At 40.2% G+C, this 20,305-nt stretch overlaps 1 protein-coding gene across 2 annotated transcripts in view; it reads right to left on the bottom strand.

The window, feature by feature from the left end:
• ZNF652 (zinc finger protein 652) overlaps positions 1 to 20,239 on the bottom strand; it is a 70,509-nt gene extending 50,270 nt beyond the window's left edge. For both annotated transcript variants that reach the window (XM_032615713.1, XM_032615714.1), the window contains exon 1: positions 19,955 to 20,239. The gene's annotated coding sequence lies outside the window, so the exon portion shown is untranslated. The remainder of the gene's footprint in view (positions 1 to 19,954) is intronic.
• Between the last annotated feature and the right edge of the window lie 66 nt (positions 20,240 to 20,305).

Raw genomic sequence — 20,305 nt, 5'->3', positions numbered from 1 at the left:
CTCTATTATTTCTATAATAAACCAAACAACTGATCCTAAACTTAAAAACTAAATGAATTCATCAAACCTATTCAGATTCAACATATAAGATCATTTAGATGCAAGTGTTGATGAAAGTGCAAACGTAAGTTAACTAAGCATAAAAAACACTTAAATCTACACCAAGCCTCAAAATACCAGCAGACTTTCAGTAACACTCAACAAATATTTATTGAGTACCTACCATGTATGAGGTGCCACAGACATGACTACGAACATGATACATATGACCCCTGGTTTCAGAAGCTTACAATATTGCCAATTAGACAGGGTGGCCCTATATCCTATTTTAATGAGCAAAGTCCTGGTTTATACCTGTTTCTCCCAGAAAAGAGGGACATATGACCAAGACTCCCTTCTCTCCCAGGGAAGCCCAGATTAATTGTTAATAATGCCCCTCTCACATATCTCTCCCAGTCTGGATAATAAATGGTTACCCATTTATGCAAAAAACAAATATACTACTGTTCCTATATGGCAATAGGTTTGTAAAATGTGTATCATTCCCAGATTTTATCTCTTTAAATTCATTTTATTCATTTTTATTACACATTAGATTTTCTTAAATTATACAAAGTAACTTATTTTAGACCTTCATCTCATTCTGATATATACCTGTCAGACAATAAAATCAAAGATTTGCTTTAATCAAATAAGAGAAAATCAAAATCTGATTTTACCACATCAAAATGTATACAGAGGGACTTCCCTGGTGGCGCAGTGGTTAAGAATCTGCCTGCCAATGCAGGGGACACAGGTTCGAGCCCTGGTCCGGGAAGATCCCAAATGCCGCGGCGCAGCTAAGCCCGTGAGCCACAACTACTGAGCCTGTGCTCTAGAGCCCACGAGCCACAGCTACTGAAGCCTGTGCGCCTAGAGCCCGTGCTCTGCAACAAGAGAAGCCACCGCAATGAGAAGCCCGCGCACAGCAACAAAGACCCAGTGCAGCCAAAAATAAATAAATTTATTTTAAAAAAATGTATACAGAGTAAATAAATCAAATGAATAAAAAAGAAACTTTAAAGACTATAAGCCCCTTGAGGAGAGATAGTTCTTTTAAAAATACTACTTCAACATTCTAGCCTGTGTCTAGCCCAGTACTGAGAACATAATGAGGTCCAGATTGAGGCCTGTGCTCTAGAGCCTGTGAGTCACAACTACTGAGCCCATGTACCATAACTACCGAAGCCTGTGCGCCTAGAGCCCGTGCTCCACAACAAGAGAAACCGCTGCAATGAGAAGCCCGCGCACTGCAATGAAGAGTAGCCCCCGCTCGCCACAACTAGAGAAAGCCCGCACACAGCAACGAAGACCCAACTCAGGCAAAAATAAATAAATAAAAATAAATCTATAAAAAAAATAAAAATAAAAAAAGACTCAGGGGGGACTTCTCTGTGGCGCAGTGGTGAAGAATCCGCCTGCCAATGCAGGGGACACGGGATTGAGCCCTGGTCCGGGAAGATCCCACATGCCCCAGAGCAACCAAGCCTGTGCGCCACAACTACTGAGCCTGTGCTCTAGAGCCTGTGAGCCACAATTACTGAGCCCATGTGCCACAACTACTGAAGCCCGCATGCCCAGAGCCTATGCTCCGCAACAAGAGAAGCCACCACAATAAGCCCGCGCACTGCAATGAAGAGTAGTCCCCACTCACCGCCACTAGACAAAGCTTGCACGCAGCAACGAAGACCCAACGCGGCCAAAAATAATAAATAAATAAATTTATATATTAAAAAAAAGACTCAGGAGCCAGCCTGATAAGCTCCTAATGGACAAAAACAGGACAACTGAGTATCGACAAGGATGAATAATAGTAATGCACTGCAACACTTCAAATATGCTTAAATCCATTGGTCACCTTTAGAGGATGCTAAGAGAACCAACTCATTCTTCTGAAAACTGGTAAGTGAAGGGCAAGAATCAAGCATTTAGTCTGCCATTCCTATCAGATCTGTACCTCAAGGAAACTAAATCTTTGTTGAGGGGAAATTTTTTTTTTTTTTGCGGTACGCGGGCCTCTCACTGTTGTGGCCTCTCCCATTGCGGAGCACAGGCTCCGGACGCGCAGACTCAGCGGCCATGGCTCACGGTCCCAGGCGCTCCGCGGCATGTGGGATCTTCCCGGACTGGGGCACGAACCCGTGTCCCCTGCATCGGCAGGCGGACTCTCAACCACTGCGCCACCAGGGAAGCCCGAGGGGAAATTTCTTTTTATAGAAGCATTCCAGCTAATAATTGAAGAAGAAGTTATAGTGTTTGGTATTATTTTGCAACCCATAATGATTTAATAGATATAGGCAAAGATCATCAGTGGCTGGTAACAGTACCAAAGAAGAAACAACCAGCACTGTACGTCTCCTGGTAGAATTACACACCACCAGCTATTAGTCTTGCCCCGCACCCACAAGAAAAACTGAACCTTGATCTGATCAAGCCTGTAGATCTAAAAGCCAATTTACAGGAAGGCACCGAGTAACATGTTAAACGATATCACGTGGATACAAGCAGCACAATCCAGACTATGGGAGACTATACACCAAATGATAGGGATTCTTCAACAAAAATTCCAAGGAAAAAGAAAGAGAAAGAAAGGAAGGAGAACTTATAAAGAGACTTAACAGACATATTAACCAATCACTTCTTTTGAACGTAATTCAACATTCTAGCCTGTGTCTAAATGTTGAAAACACTAACTGAAAAAACAATTATGAGTCATTTGGGAAGTACAGACACTGACTGAACACTTAATGATGGTCAGGAAGTCTTTTAGTATAATCATAGTATTAAGTTGTCTTTTTTTTTTTTTTCACACACACACACTGTATTTTATTTTTACAGGAGATAAACTGACACCAAGCATTGTAAATGGATGACCACAACAAAAGCAACAATGATTGCAATTACCAAACACGAAACACTCTCATACTACGTCATAATATTGACATTCAGTCCAATAATCCTCCACTGTGACAGCTCCTTTACTTTGCAGTGAAAATTGATTTGTATATTTTTTGCCTCTGAGTCGTTGTGGGATTTTTTTTTTTATTCAAACAGAAAGTCACAAAAATTATAATCATCCTCATCAGTTCACTCATTCCCACGTAATTAATTTTTTTTTCATCTTGATCTTTTGTTAACACTTTTATGAAATCATCAGTTTTCCATTAGAGTTCTGAAAATGCTTATTCATTCAGTTCAGCAGTATAGTCAGTTACCAGAAACCTGTACTTGTCAGAGCCTTTTCCATGAATTCCTTGAAGATGAAACCCTTTTATAGGAACATTTTTGCAAAAGCATCAGAGTACACCCAGAACTGTCTGTAAATGACAAAAGACTTAAAAAAAACACTGAACACTTAATGATGGTCAGGAAGTCTTTTAGTATAATCATGGTATTGTCTTTTTTTTTTTTTTTTTTTTTTTTTTGGCGGTACACGGGCCTCTCACTATCGTGGCCTCTCCCGTTATCGAGCACAGGCTTCGGACGCGCAGGCTCAGCGGCCATGGCTCACGGGCCTAGCCGCTCCGCGGCACGTGGGATCTTCCCGGACCGGGGCATGAACCCATTCCCCTGCATCGGCAGGCAGACTCTCAACCACTGCGCCACCAGGGAAGCCCTGTCTTTTTTTTAAAAAAGAATTTTTGTATATAAAAATAGTATGATATGACATTTAGAATTGCTTCAAAGTAATTGGAGGGAGGGAATTATAGTGAGGGTGGATATATATGAAACAAGATTAGCCATGTACAATAATTGTTGAAGCTGGGATATGGGTATATTTCGGCTCATTATATTTTCCCTTTTTTTATATTTGAGAATTTCTATAATATAAAAAGGGTTTTGAAAGACCAAATATAATATCATAATTTAGAAACATACAGGCCACTGTAACCTGACAACAATGGAGAAAAAATATTTTATGACAAGTACAATTAACTCTAAATTAATCTTTTGACTAAGGAATTACAGAAGTAAAATATAGTGTGAAAATCCCTCTGTGTTATGACTACATTTAATATTCTTTTATACAACTTAAATTTTATATCTCTAAAAACTATAATGTAAGCAATATGGTATATTTCTTTTTTTTTTTTTTTGCGGGAGAAAAAATATTTATTATTAAATAGAAATAAACCCAGCTATACATTATGGTGAGTGTAGAGTACTTTGTGTGTACTTTTTTTTAAATTTAATTTTATTTACTTTTTTAAACACCAGGTTCTTATTAGTTATCCATTTTACACATAGTAGTGTATATATGTCAATCCCAATCGCCCAATTCATCCCACGACCATCCTCAACCCACACCACTTTCCCCCCTTGGTGTCCATACGTTTGTTCTCTACATCTGTGTCTCAATTTCTGCCCTGCAAACCGGTTCATCTGTACCATTGTTCCAGGTTCCACATATATGCATTAATATACGATATTTGTTTTTCTCTTTCTGACTTACTTCACTCTGTATGACAGTCCATAGATCCACCCACGCCTCTACAAATGACTCAATTTTGTTCCTTTTTATGGCTGAGTAATATTGCATTGTATATATGTACCACATCTTCTTTATCTATTCGTCTGTCAATGGGCATTTAGGTTGCTTCCATGTCCTGGCTATTGTAAATAGTGCTGCAATGAACACTGGGGTACATGTGTCTTTTTTTTTTTTTTTTTTTTTTTTTTGTGGTACACAGGCCTCTCACTGTTGTGGCCTCTCCCGTTGCGGAGCACAGGCTCCGGATGCGCAGGCTCAGCAGCCATGGCTCATGGGCGCAGCTGCTCCGCGGCATGTGGGATCTTCCCGGACTGGGGCACGAACCTGTGTCCCCTGCATCGGCAGGCAGACTCTCAACCACTGTGCCACCAGGGAAGCCCCATGTGTCTTTTTGAATTATGGTTTTCTCTGGGTATATGCCCAGTAGTGGGATGGCTGGGTCATATGGTAATTCTATTTTTAGTTTTTTAAGGAACGCCCATAATGTTCTCCATAATGGCTGTATCAATTTACATTCCCATCAACAGTGCAAGAGGGTTCCCTTTTCTCCACACCCTCTCCAGCATTTGTTGTTTGTAGATTTTCTGATGATGCCCATTCTAACTGGTGTGAGGTGATACCTCATTGTAGTTTTGATTTGCATTTCTCTAATAATTAGTGATGTTGAGCAGCTTTTCATGTGCTTCTTGCCCATCTGTATTCTTCTGTGGAGAAATGTCTATTTAGGTCTTCTGCCCATTTTTGGACTGGGTTGTTTGTTTTTTTAATATTGAGCCGCATGAGCTGTTTATATATTCTGGAGATTAATCCTTTGTCCGCTGACTCGTTTGCAAATATTTTTTCCCATTCTGAGGATTGTCTTTTCATCTTGTTTGTAGTCTCCTTTGCTTTGCAAAAGCTTTGAAGTTTCATTAGGTCCCATTTGTTCATTTTTGTTTTTATTTCCATTACTCTAGGTGGATCAAAAAAGATCTTGTTGTGATTTATGTCAAAGAGTGTTCTTCCTATGTTTTCCTCTAAGAGTTTTATAGTGTCCGGTGTTACATTTAGGTCTCTAATCCTTTTTTTTTTTAGCCGCTCTGCGGCACGTGGGATCCTCCCGGACTGGGGCGCGAACCCGTGTCCCCCACATCAGCAGCCGGACTCTCAATCACTGCGCCACCAGGGAAGCCCCTCTAATCCATTTTGAGTTTATTTTTGTGTATGGTGTTAGGGAGTGTTCTAATTTCATTCTTTTACATGTAGCTGTCCAGTTTTCCCAGCACCACTTACTGAAAAGACTGTCTTTTCTCCAGTGTATATCCTTGCCTACTTTGTCATAGATTAGTTGACCATAGGTGCGTGGGTTTATCTCTGGGCTTTCTATCCTGTTCCATTGATCTATATTTCTGTTCTTGTGCCAGTACCGTATTGTCTTGATTACTGTAGCTTTGTAGTATAGTCTGAAGTCAGGGAGTCTGATTCTTCCAGCTCTGTTTTTTCCCCTCAAGACCGCTTTGGCTATTCGGGGTCTCTTGTGTCTCTATACAAATTTTAAGATTTTTTGTTCTAGTTCTGTAAAAAATGCCATTGGTAATTTGATAGGGAGTACATTGAATCTGTAGATTGCTTTGGGTAGTATAGTCATTTTCACAATATTGATTCTTCCAATCCAAGAACATGGTGTACCTCTCCATCTGTTTGTACCATCTTTAATTTCTTTCATCAGTGTCTTATACTTTTCTGCATACAGGTCTTATGGTATATTTCTGATTTAATAAAACTTTAATCCCAAATACGCTAACACAGAATGATCAAAAGTATAAAAGAAAAATTAAACATGTTAGAAGTAAAACAATTTGCCTAGTAAGGTCATCACTCGGTCAAGATCAGAATCCAGCCTTCAGAGAGTAGACATTACTGTATCCCAGATACTAAGTTAGCTTTTAATGTTTCAGTGACAGGACAATAAAACTGAACCACAAACTTCTGTCTTCATGTGGAACTTACTATGTAGACCTGGCTACAGGTAAGGTTTTAGATCTATATTGCTTAAGTACATAGCCAATATTTCAGTAAGAACTGCCATTAAAGCTGCTTTATATTTGTTCTCCAGCTGATATACTACACAGTACATTCTGCCACCTTCATACTTACAGGTCGAACTAAGAAACCACTATCCAAAAAAATACATGTATGCTTATATAGAGAGACTTGTGGGTGTGCAGAAGACCATTTTAGATGATTTTCTAAGTCTGCTGTACTATGAGGTGACCAGGATTCTCTTCTTATTCAGTCAGTGTTGTGGTGTTGCTATCACCGTAAGTGCAATGGCCGTAAGCATTTCACTGTATAAAAGTCAGATGTAAGCACAGGCCATAGCCACGGTTCTCACCACTCAATGAAAAACTACCTTCTTCCTTCCTTGGTTTTCTCCCTCCATCATGAGCCAGCAAATATCATGTATTCTCAGTTCTAAGCTCCATTTTATTGTTTTTAAAACAAGGATGCTACATACTTTTCCTCAGTTCTAGGATGCTATTGGTTTTTTTTTTTTTTTTTTTGCGGTACGCGGGCCTCTCACTGCCGTGGCCTCTCCCGCTGCGGAGCACAGGCTCCGGACGCACAGGCTCAGTGACCATGGCTCACGGGCCCAGCCGCTCCGCGGCATGTGGGATCTTCCCGGACCGGGGCACGAACCCGTGTCCCCTGCATCGGCAGGCGGACTCTCAACCACTGCGCCACCAGGGAAGCCCTAGGATGCTACTGATTTTAAGTTCTTATTTTATGGTCAAGTTTGTGGAAGATCCAAATGAAGCAGCTATAGTCTCTGACTGAGGATCCAAACCTCATATTCATTTGGGGCTTGTTCCTTCTACCTTACCACAATACCTAAGGAACCAACAAGTCCTGTTTTTAAAAACTGCCCTGTCCTCCCTGTTCCAATTGCTAACGTAACCTCTGAGTTCAGGCCCTCATCACCTCATACACAGATTACAACAGGCTTTCTGCCTCCCTCTTTCAAACCACCTTACATAGAGATTTTTTAAACTACATTTTCCTAAAGAATTTGGATCATGTCACTCCCTAGCTACAAACCTTTACTGGTCTCTAGAGCCTTGGAATAAAGTTCAGTTCCTTAGCAAAGCATTCAGAGGCCCTCCACCATCTGCGCCCAGCTGACTTTTTCAGTCTTGGCTCCCAAAGTCCTCCCCTCCCACCTAACGTCCTCATGCTAGTTTTCAAATGAACCTTGACTTTTTCCACTTCTAAACCTTTGACTATGTCATTCTTTCCTTCTACCTAGAACATCATTCCCCCTGCCATCCATAGAACCATAACATCCTAGCCGCCTTTCAAGACCCAGCTCAAATGTACCTTCTTCATGAAGCTTTTCTTGACCACCATTTTTGTTTCGTAGAATGCTTAGGAGGGTTTTAATTTTCTTTTAAAAGGACGTGTAAGCTAATGGAAAGAATACTCAACAGTTCTGTTTAAGCTGGGGGGAAAGTGATTTTTAAAAATCCCTATCCGTGTGATATGGTCAATTTCTTCCTCCTCTTCCATAAAATAAACTGTTTCAGGGAATGATTTAAATTAATGTAGAGTTTGGAGGTCACGGTTTGCCTCAGGAGGGATTTTTCTGCATTAGCAAGCGCAGAGTGAAAGATACTCAAGCAGTGCCCCATCTGTAATGGTAGTCTGCCTCAAGACCAGCACCTTTTTCTCCTTCAGGAACTGCTTAATACTTATATGCTCTCAGAGCCAGACACTGCAGACAGTGTAACCATCTGGCACAAGTTAATCTTCTAGTAAACAAAAGGTGGCTATTTTCCATGTGCTCCTGGAGACAGGGACCTGTGACTGGACTGAAAAGGGTTATCACTATGCAAGAGCTATACTCATCCGTGTTATAAACCATTTTTCTGCATGGACACAAGAAGGGTGGGGGAAAAGACCTTCAAACTTACCCTAAAATAGCCTTGGAGAGAATGACTGTGAACGTCAAAAGATAACTTTCAAAGATAATAATGTCAAAGAAACCTTAAATTTGTCTAAACAAATATAGACATCCAGATACATTATATATGGTATATACATAGGTACATTGTATGACTAAAATTAATCTATGAACAGATATTCAAGCTTATTCAAGTATAGAGTTTAAAAGCTTGATTTAGGATGTTTCCAAATAGAAAACTGATGTTAGTTGAAAAACTAGAGAAATCTGAATTAAGTTTGGAGTTAAGTTGATAGTAATGTACCGGTGTTGGTTTCTTAGTGTATGTAAGACTGTAAACAATAACAGAACTAGATGAGGTTCCGGAACTACACTCAATATTTTGTAATAACTTATAAGGGAAAGAATCTGAAAAAGAAAAAATATATATATATATCTGAATCACTTTGCTGTACACCTAAAACTAAGATGACATTGTAAATCAACTATACTTCAATAAAAAATTAAATTAAATGAAAAAGTTTTTAAAAAGAGTAATATATGTGAAAAATATCTCAAAATCCTATACAAACGTTATACTCATTATTATGCTTTGTTTATATGGTTTTCTACTTTATTCATAAGATATAACCAACTGCAATATTTTCATATTTCTACTTTTATAACTAAACAACAAAATGTCAACACAGTGAAGTAATTTTCAAATGTTAGTTTTCATAGTTTGCCAAACATACAATAAAAATGTTCCAACTTTAATGTTCCTACCATTTTATTTTACCTGTTCTAACAATTATAACAATGAATTTAGCTAAGAATTATTTCAGATTAACTTCTCTAATATAAAGCACTCAACTTTTATAATATATGTGGAGCAAGTAATAAGCACAGAAATATGTAATTGCTTTTAAAGAAATATATGTTTTCAATTTAGGTTTCAGAGTAATGTGGAAGACTAAATTATTTTATCTTAAATGGCTGTTAGGTAAAACTCTAAGTATCAGTAATAGGTTAGGAAATGGAAGCATAGTTATAGAAAAAAGGAAAATAAACTTTTAAGAGCACTGGACCTTAAACTCTACCATTATTCCATAAACCACAAAAAGACCACACAGTTATTAAAGATTATAAATCACAATTTATAATATTTCTATATACAGTTAGTTGTACTCTGTTATTATAATATTTTTAAGTGTAGATTTTAATCCAAGGTTTTCTTTTTATAACCAAGAAATAAATGCATATGTGTTCATTTTGAGGAAGAAAAAAGAAGAGAACTGGATGAGGTGGTATATAGGTACTCTCTTTGTAACTTTTCTGTAAATCTAAAAGTATTCCAAAATTTAAAATTCTTTATTTTAAAAAAGAGAACTTGGGCTTCCCTGGTGGCGCAGTGGTTGAGAGTCCGCCTGCCGATGCAGGGGACACGGGTTCGTGCCCCGGTCTGGGAAGATCCCACATGCCGCGGAGCGGCTAGGCCCGTGAGCCATGGCCGCTGAGCCTGCGCGTCCGGAGCCTGTGCTCCGCAACGGGAGAGGCCACAACAGTGAGAGGTCCGTGTACCGCAAAAAAAAAAAAAAAGATAACTTACTGGGATAACACAAATTGACATAATCACATTAATTAAAAGATTTTCTTTGAATTAAAAAAGCAAGTTGGTTTATTAGTTTTTCTCAAAAGTGAGTTTTTTAAAAACTTTTTTTTGGGGGGGGCGAGCTGTGCCGCTAGGCTTGCAGGATTTCAGTTCCCCCACCAAGGACTGAACTGGGGCCTTCAGAGTCTTAACCACTGGACAACCAGGGAATTCTCTAAAAAACTGTTTTTTAACTTTGATGTTTTTAAACTTTTTCAGGTTTACTTGGTAAAGACTATCAATTATGAAACGGGCTGGGTTTTTTCAGCCGGATTCACCTACAAACATGTATAGGTATGTTTTATGGCTTAAATCCCAAACTGGCTAATGCCAAGATAACCTGACTGACTTCTGACATCGGCTGGTATGGCCGACTATAGATCAGAATGCTATGTGAATATGGAATAACCTTCCTTAGAACAGCTTAGCACTATTTTCCTAAGTGTGAAGTGTGCATATTTTTGGACCCAGCCATCGAGAATTCCTCATTAGTAGATAATACCACAGGTATACAAAGATGTGTACACAAGGGCATTCGTTATAGCACTATTTAATATAACAAAAATTTGAAACATAAATAATGATATACACAGACACTGGCATACTACATAACCGAATTATGACATAGGTTTATATTAACAGACACAGAAATATGTCCACATGAAAAAAAAAGCCACTAAAGAACATGTGGGAATGGAATCATGCAATCTCACTATGTAAAACTATGCATATACAATCATGCATATATATGCTCATATTGAGAGATATCTCAGGACAGGGGTAAAGATGGGGAAGGAGATATTTTATTTCTTTCTTTATATTTTCTGTAATCCTTAAATATATATATATATATATATTTTTTTTTTTTTTGCGGTACGCGGGCCTCTCACTGCTGTGGCCTCTCCCGTTGTGGAGCAACGGCTCCGGACGCGCAGTCCCAGCGGCCATGGCTCACGGGCCCAGACGCTCCGCGGCATTTGGGATCCTCCCGGACCAGGGCACGAACCCCCGTCCCCTGCATCGGCAGGCGGACTCTCAACCACTGCGCCACCAGGGAAGCCCCTTAAATAATTTTGGATAAGCCTGTACAATTTTTTTAGAAAAATCATAAAGCTGTTCTTCATAATGCTATAGAAGCAATTTGTTTCACACTCAAATAAGACATTAAGTACCCAAATATGTAATTTTAAAAAAGTGATCCCCTGTTCACAACTGAAAACGGCAAAATATTTGTCATTAAACTTACTGTAAACTATAAACGTAGAAAGCTGAGAAATAGTTCTACTATAAAAACATCAGACATTAGCCAAAGACTCTAGGTTGTCAGTGTTAACTGCAACATTAGCTATATAATAGCTAATAGACATGACACGCCACAGTATCATTATGCTTAGCTAGAGCTACACTACAGTTATAAATATCACGTTATTTCACATAGATTCTATTTATAAATATGTACCTTAGCTGAGATCAGTCAATAGATTTTGCACAAGCAACAGAAATCTGTCCTCTTGCCAAGGATTTATCTTTCCGTACCAATGAATTGGGGAGCTGCAAGAGAACTTATAACACATTCAGTATTCTCCATTATATGAGAGATGAGGGAAGATGAGGCTTTAAAATGCTAGATGGTTCCTGTAAGGTCAACAGCTAGTTGATGGCAGAGCTGGGCCTATTACCCAGATTCTGGTCATAAGGCTCAAAATGAATTATTCCTACATACCCATTAGGATGGCTAAAATTAAAAATACTGACAATTTCAAGGGCGCCAAGATGCAGAACAAATGGGACTGTCATGTGTTACTGGTGGAGATGCAAAAGGGCACACTCTCTCTGGAAAGGAGTTTGGCAGTCTCTTATAAAGTGAAACATACACACACCATAGCATCAAGCAGCCCCACTCCTAGGTATTTACTCTAGAGGAATGAGAACTTACATTCACCCCACACTAGAAACAATCCAAATGTCCTTCAACTGGTTAATGAATAAACAACCGGTGGTACATCCATACAGTGGAACATTACTTGGCGATAAAAAGGAACACACTGTTGATCCACACAAAAACTTGGATGAATCTCATAGGCACCATGCTGAGTGAAAGAAGCCGGTCTCAAAAGGTTACATACTTAATGATCCCACTTACATAGCATTCTCCAAAAGACAAAGCTATAGAGACGGACAACAGATCAATGGTTGCCAGAGTGGAGGGTGGGGGAGAGTATGAATGAAAAGGGATTACAGAAGTGATGGGTGATGGACTTGTTCTGTATCCTGATTGTGGTGGTGGTTACACGAATCTATATAGGTATTGATACTCAAAGAACTGTACACATGTCAAAATGTCAATTTTACTGTACATTAATTTAAAAATTAAAATAGGGACTTCCTTCCACGCACTGCAACTACTGAAGCCCGTGCACTCTAGGGGTCTGTGTGCTGCAACTACTGAGCCCACGTGCTGCAACTACTGAAGCCTGCACGCCTAGAGCCTGCGATCTGCAACAAGAGAAGCCACTGCAATGAGAGGCCCGTGCACCACAACAAAGAGTGGCCGCCACTCGCTGCAACTAGAGAAACCCTGCGTGCAGCAACGAAGACCCAATGCAGCCAAAAAAACCCCCAAAACAACAAAAACCCCAGGGACTTCCCTGGTGGTCTGGTGGTTAGGACTCTGCGCTTCCACTGCAGGGGGCATGGGTTCAATCCCTGGTCGGGGAACTAGGATCCCGTATGCTGTATGGTGTGGCCAAAAAAAAAAAAATACATAAAATAAAAAAATTAAAACAAATTACTTACTCAGTCTCTGGCTTCTAAAAGCCAGAAATATTTATGGATTTTTAAATTCAATTTTAAAATTAATTTTTCAATTAGCAAAAGAAAATGATTTGATGGGTCTTTTCCTATAGAATCTCAATGCCAAGAAAAGAATACATTCAACTTGGCAAGTTACACAGCCTCATTTTGTCTTAATTTCTCCGTTGGCAAAATGGGGATAATAATACCTACCTCAAAGGGTTATATGAGAATTAAATGGTAGATACATAAATAAATAAATAATAGACATATTCACAGTATACACAACTTTGGGTATGGAAATGGAAGACATCTCCAACCAAGTAACTTTTAAGTTTTGTCCTTCCAGAGAACCAGGTTCTGATGATTGCTTTTCTGATAAAGCTGTCTCTGAAATACAGTCCAAGCCCGGCGTCTGATTTTCACATAGAAGTAAAAATTCACTACTGAGTCCTTGATGTATTTTTATTCTGTAACCACTCTACACAAATAAATTGTTGTTTAAACCAGACTCTGTGTTAAAGAAGATTACACTGTATATATTTGTATATATTTGTTTGTATGTATTTCTTAGTCCTCTTAATTCTACCTCACTTAATGAATAAACAGGTAGCCAGTGCTCTCGTGTGTGTGTGTGTGTGTGTGTGTGTGTGTGTGTGTGTATTAAGTAATAGTAAGTTTCCTACCTCTCAGAAGAACACAGTTTAAATGCTAGGCAAAATGAGAATGTAACCTTAACCTTTCCAGAGCTTCAGGTCTTTAAGAATTACCCCTCTATACGGAGTAAGGTCATAAACATGATGATTTTCTTCATGCCACATTTCATAGCTTTCTACTTTCAAACTCATACCTTTAAGCCCAGCTTTTTGTTTTATCACTCCCCCACCCCCATTTAATCCAGTAAGCATTTGCTTAGCACCTACTTCAAGAAAATACTTTTTGTTAAGCTCTATTTTGGGCAGTGATTTTCAAACTGCCTGTCCCAACCCAATTTTTACAAATGAAATAGAATAAAATAACAGACTGCCTCACAGATGGTAAGGGTAAATACTGTTTCATGAAGCTTTTGTTTCAGTTGTGGGTGGGGACATGTATGTGAGTGAATAACGTAGGCATGCATATACTGCTCTTACTGTGGATCATGGTCCAAAAGTTCGAGAAACAGTGTTACAGGGATTAAATAAACATCAGCTCTAGATTTAGAACAGTACAACCCTGCAACAGTTCGCTTCTCTGGACGTGTTTTTTGGTACTCACTGCACCACCTGACCTTAGAGACACAAGTCATCTTTAAAGAAAAAAAATCTAACTTTCCATTTGAGGTGATGAAAAGGTTGAGGAGATACTGAAAGGCAGAACAAACTGTCCTTTGGTTATTGTTACAATCCCCGACAAGTTGGAATGGATGCAGAAGTGTATACTTTCTTTACCGCAACCTGACAGGAGGAAACTAGCCATTTGAAATGAGATAATTTTTAAATTAAAAAAAAATTATGTAGTATACACTTGCATGGATCAAAAATTCTAAATACAGAAGAGAATACAGTGAATAGAGCATTACTCATGACAGCTATACCAGAAACAATCCAAATGTCCATTAATGGTAGAATGGAGAAATAAATTATAATATACGCATACAATGGAATATTATATGAGAATAAACTAATTATTCTTACATATAATGATATGGGTGCATCTTATAAGCCATACTCAAACGAGTACATACTGTATTACACTTACATATGGCTTAGAGATTTTCCATAGTAATATACAGTTTCTTCATTCGTTTTTGTAGCCATATAAAATTTATTCAATTGCATGAATATATGTTAATTTATTTATCCAATTCTTACTGATGGGCATTTAGGTTTTTTCCAAACTTTTGATGAGTTAATTTAAATGACTCTGCATGCTTGGTATGCTAAGAAGAAAACTGAAGGGCTCAGGATCTTTCAGGCGAGGTAACTTCAAACTCTAGCTCCTAGTATATTAAAACAGGAAAAGTCCCTGGGCATCTGGGTCACAGTTTTAAGAGGAACTGGGAAAAAATACATATTTATTTATGCACAAAATTGAGATCATAAACACTCTCCTTGCCACCCCCTCAAAAAATGAAACACTTCCCATGTATTTCAATGTTTCTAGGCCACTGATACTACTCTAGATCTATTAAAATGATACATTCAGAAGGGTGAAAACAATTCATAAGGACCTAGTTATAGAACTCATTTTATAGCTCACGCAGTGTAATTAAGAAGTTATATTCCATTGAATTCCCCAAACTGAATCAAAATTCCAAAGTTGAAAAGTATAAATGTGTAAAAGACTATATTCTACACTAGCATTAAAGACAAAAGGAATCACCTACCACTGCATGTCTTGGTGAAATCCAGGTAGAGTCACAACCCTCTGATGCCACATGCATAGTAAAGAACAAAAAATCAGGCTAAGGAGCCATTCTTTGCATCATTTCCATTCTTATTCTCTTCCAACAAACCCTTCTCACCACACACTGATTCATCTATCAAGAAACTGACAAAAAGCAACTAGCTATCTGCTAAGCCATTTGACTCTAGTAAACTAGAAAAAATAATAATTAAAAAAATAGTACCCCTTTCCAGGAAAAATTTTACTTAGCAAAATGTATTATAGTTGAGAAAAAAATATGTTACTCAATCATCTAAATTTTATTTGTTTAGTCAGCCTGGGCTCACACAGCATTAATGATGGTGTTATTAATATTATACATTCTGGCCGAGGTTAAGTTCTTTCAAGTGTTCTGCAAAGTCTAAGGAGAGTCTAAGACCATTATTTGCCAATCCCTCTTTATCAGCAACCCAATACTAGTGACTGATTCCACTGATGGGCAAGCCCCTAGGTGGCTCAATAATAAAAGAAAATAAGGCTTAGCAGATTCCCTTGAGGTAAATTCTAATGCATTACTGATGTGTCTACCTTATGTGAAAAGTCTCTAGCTAACTTTGGTGGGTTCATAGACTTAACACAGTGATATTCTGCAAAAATGACAGAATAATTTAATTCTATAGAACCCAAGAAATCCTATTTTAAAAGCTCTGTGCACTGAATAAAACTGTATACATGCTCTTGAATTACTTTTCAGAGTAACCAGTCTCTTAAACTATATTTTAAAAAGGAAACAGATAATGTCATATTTTACCATAAACTGCCTTTCTGACGAAAACCTCAGAAGAGCAATGGGGATCTTTTAAGAAAAAAATGTTCATAAGTGTCTTCAAAAATCAAAGGTAACTGCTATATAAACAAACAGATTAACTAAAGCATCTGATGATCTTCACTGATTCTACCAAGCACTTTAATGGCTTGCATTAACCATGAAAAATTTACACAAGGCTTTGCACGCGATTCAACTCTGGACACAGAACTTATTGAGCTACGTTAATGTCCTAAAAACACCCCTTTCACCCCATAAGCTCTGTAAAGGCTTAAAACAAGCACAGCCTGTGGTAACACTGCAGAATTTGGAGCCAAGATTTATTGTCTCCACGAAGTTCAGCCAGCCATAGAGCAACAAATCAAAGTTTCCAGTAAGCACAGTGCACCTGCAAGTCTCAGGTATGCTCCAAGTCAAATATTTGCAATTTTTTCATCCCAAATCAGCACAGATGAAAGTATGCAGATCGCAGAACCAGCCCTCTAATCCTGTAAGCCAAAATGATCTGTAGTTTCACTCCCCATCACTTGTGTCCTACCATTTATTGAGTCCTTAATGTGCATATGTGCCAGGAACTGTTCTAGAAGTTTGCATACATTATCTCTAATACCTATAACAAATCCTGTTCTGATGGGGAAAACTGAGGCTAGAGAGGTCCAAGGTGACTTGTCTAATGCCATAAAAGCCAGTGGCGCTTTATTCAAACTTCGTTCTCCCTGGCTCCAAAGAGCCACCTCTGTGATCCTCCCTCAGCTAAAGTCACTAACATCCAACAGCAGCTCTCCTTTATCAAAGTAAATTCAAGGGCCAACTGTCTGAAATGATGACAAAGACGAGAAAATATCATACCTAAAACCATGGCACAAGACCCAGGAATTCCCAGCGAGGAAACTCAGTCACCTCCTCAGAATAACTAGTTCCAAAGGCTATGATTCAAAATCAACTGACTTTTTGGAAACAAGGGGAAATGAAACTCAAGAGTGTATTCACATTTTTGGTGAAATTTCTCTAAAACTCTTGAGAAAAAGGTGATTTCTGAAGCAATTTCACTTTACAGTTTACTTCTTTGATAGGCTTCAGACATTCCAAACAAAATCACATCCACAGCATTACTAATCAACTTTTTTCTACAGACTTGAAAAAGTATCTTCTTACCACACTACAAGATTACTTCCCATACTTAGAGCAGAAATGGAAACAGCTCTGGGTGTCACGAATCAGATCTTGAGGCCACAGTTGCAGAAAGTAGGTGCTGTTTCCCTTGAGTAGGAGCTGCTGATCTGAAACCTCCCAAGGGAAGGGTGTCTGAAGAAGGGTGTCTGACAAAGAGCATTGAAAAAACTAAAGCAAGCTGTTTGTATTAATGAGAGTGAGCTGCTGGCACCACTACTCCGTAAGTGTTTCACTGCTATGCAATTGTTTTCCAGCTTCCAAGCTCTGAATCTGGCAGAGAGAATGCTGTTCTCACAGCCATATGAGTTACATGATCAGCTGCTTTGTGGTGTGTGGGTGTTTAACTAGGTAAGTGACTGGTTAGAAGAGGTTCTGCAATATTAAATCAAGGAAGCACACACTGTCCCCGGAGATTTTAATGATTTGTCACTATACTACACTGACAAAGAAAAGCAACATATTTGCAACTTTTGAAATACTTTTGAGTTTAGGATAGGCAAATAATTTCTGACAGTAAAAACTTTAGGCATGGACGTTGAAAAAAACATATAACCTGTAATATAAGCCACTTCAATCACATTTATTGAAAATCCTTCCATTAAAACATTTAAAAATGGATGATTCTGATGGCAACATCACCCTGAAAAAAGACATGAAATCATATTTAATAAAGTTGAAAAACCTTCACAGAGCAGGTGCTCTATTAGGGGAATGATAAGGCCTTCTTTTAAGAGATGGGATCAACCTCAAAGAACACAAAACAATTCCAGATAGGCATCACAAAACAGACCGCTGACTGTTGTTGAAATTTACTACATTTAGAAGATAGTGTAAGGAATATATGTTATCAACTGGTCAAATTTAGGCAAGTTATTTTGAGTTCAGTTTTAACTGTTTCTTAAACCCTCACATACATCTCTTTACAGGAAGACAGGGAAATGATACCTTACAAATACCTAACTCACTGTAATCAAAGAACAGAACACAAGGATACATATTTAATCTACTTTGTTGCTTATTGCTCAGGATCAAAGTAATGCCAATCCTCAAGAGACGAACAAAACAAAGCAAAACACAAAACTCAAATTCCTTTCACTTTTGCATAATATAGATCTTAACCTGAGGTCCCAGGACCAGGCTCAAGATGACTGTAATTGCATACAAAATTATGTGTGTCTATTTCACCGAGAAGAGGGCCCTAAAGGCTTCCGTGACTCCAAAGAAAGGTTAAGAACCACTGAAGTAGACTTTTCCAGAATCCCTAAAACTCAGCAGTGAACATTTTAAACAAAATTATACTAAAGGTAGTATCTATCTGAATACATGTGCACAGTCCTGATACAAACATCCAAGATGCCCGCCAGCCCTATCACAGTACAGCTCACCACTCTCAAATCAGCCCTACATGGGAACATCACCTGCACACACTCTCACATGCCAGCCACAGCAGCTCTTCATTCCCTAAGCATATACATGTGTCAACAAAGCATGTGCTAGTTGCCATTTCCAGAACAATATGGATCTGACCGTCTCTGGGAAAAAATACACGTTCTTCCTAAAATATTACCCTATATATTTACTATGCCTTGACCATAGATGTTAAAAATTACAACAAAAATAAATGAAATTTAAAATACAATGAAATTCCCACACACCATATGTATGTAATTAACTGGGAAAAAAGCATCACTCAGGTATTACTGAGGGTCTATGGGAGATGCACATAGGGAAAACACTGTAATAATGATGCTTGAACACGGGACAATCAAAGCCAGACTCATGCAGCACCATCCTGAGAACATGGTTGTGGGAGGCACCCTTCTCCAAAGGCAAAAGCACATTCCTTTGATTGGCACAAGCCATTCCTGACAATGGATCCGCGATGACAGGGACTGTTCCCGCAATCAGGAAGTGTGCGTGTGTGTTTTGTGGGGGAGGGATATGCTAGATGTGATCAAAGACTGGCTCTCTTCAAGAAGAGCATATGGGATCTTAAATCGTGAAGACGTCTTCGAGGGTGAGGCAGGGGCATTTATCATTTCTACAGGAGACATTCCTCGACAATGAACATGTTCTGTGCAGATGTAACGCGGGTGTCACTACCTTTAGTGGCTCCCATCTAAGAATCTCAAGCAGAGCCTGATTGGAGGGGAGGAGGTGGTGGGGGTGGAGAAAGGTCTGCATTACCCTCCGGGTGAGTGTTGGGCGGTTGTACACTAGATACATTTTATCTCAGGCGGCACAATACTCCCGGGGGTTGGGGGTTTGGGCGCAGCCGCAGGGAAGGGGAGGCAGGGGGTGCAAGCCACCAGCTTCAGGGCAGGCGAATCCTCGGAGGAGGACCGGTGCAAACCTCCCCCTCGGCCCGCTAACCCGTGCAACACCAGCCTCTTCTTGGGCCGCGGGGCGAGCGGACTCTGCAAAACTGGAGTCCGGCCCGGGTCCGGGAAGGAGGGGGCGAAGGTGCAGAAGCGAGCGCCCCCGGCCCAGGCTCGGGGCCAGAAGAGCGCAGCGCCCCGGGCCTCCCCGCCGGATGGGGGCTGCTCCGGCCTACTGGACGCAGCTGCCTTGGCGAAGGGCTCACCCGGCGCCCAGAGCCCCAGTCGGCTCAGCGGGCGGCGGAGAGGAAGGGCTGCTGCCAGGGGCGCAGCCGCGACTGTGGCGTGTGCGTTGGGGGCAGGGGCCCCTACTCACCCGGGCCGGCCGCCTCCGCCTCCGCCGCCCCGACCACCGCCTCGGCGGTCCATCCCTGCGGCGGGGGGCCTGTAGCCGCGGCGCTCGAGTAACAACCGCCGGCCGGGCCGGCCCCTCCCCCCTGCCCAACGTCTGTCCTCAGGGCCGCTCCGCAGTCCCGGCCTCGGCCGCCGCCGCCGCCGCCGCCGCCGCAGCGCTACGTGGCCGCCGCTCCGACGTCTCGCGACTCCCTTCCGAGCGCGCGAGGGCGAGCGGGGCCGGCGGGGCGGGCGGCGCGCGGGGAGGAGGCAGGGGAGGGGGTGTGCGTGTGTGCTTGTGTGTGCGGAGAGGAAGGCAGGGAGGGAGGGAGGG

Source organism: Phocoena sinus, chromosome 20 (genome assembly GCF_008692025.1).
Source record: "Phocoena sinus isolate mPhoSin1 chromosome 20, mPhoSin1.pri, whole genome shotgun sequence".
Lineage (NCBI taxonomy): Eukaryota > Metazoa > Chordata > Mammalia > Artiodactyla > Phocoenidae > Phocoena > Phocoena sinus.
Note: the sequence above shows the minus strand (reverse complement) of the source record. Positions and strands in the feature narration are given on the sequence as shown.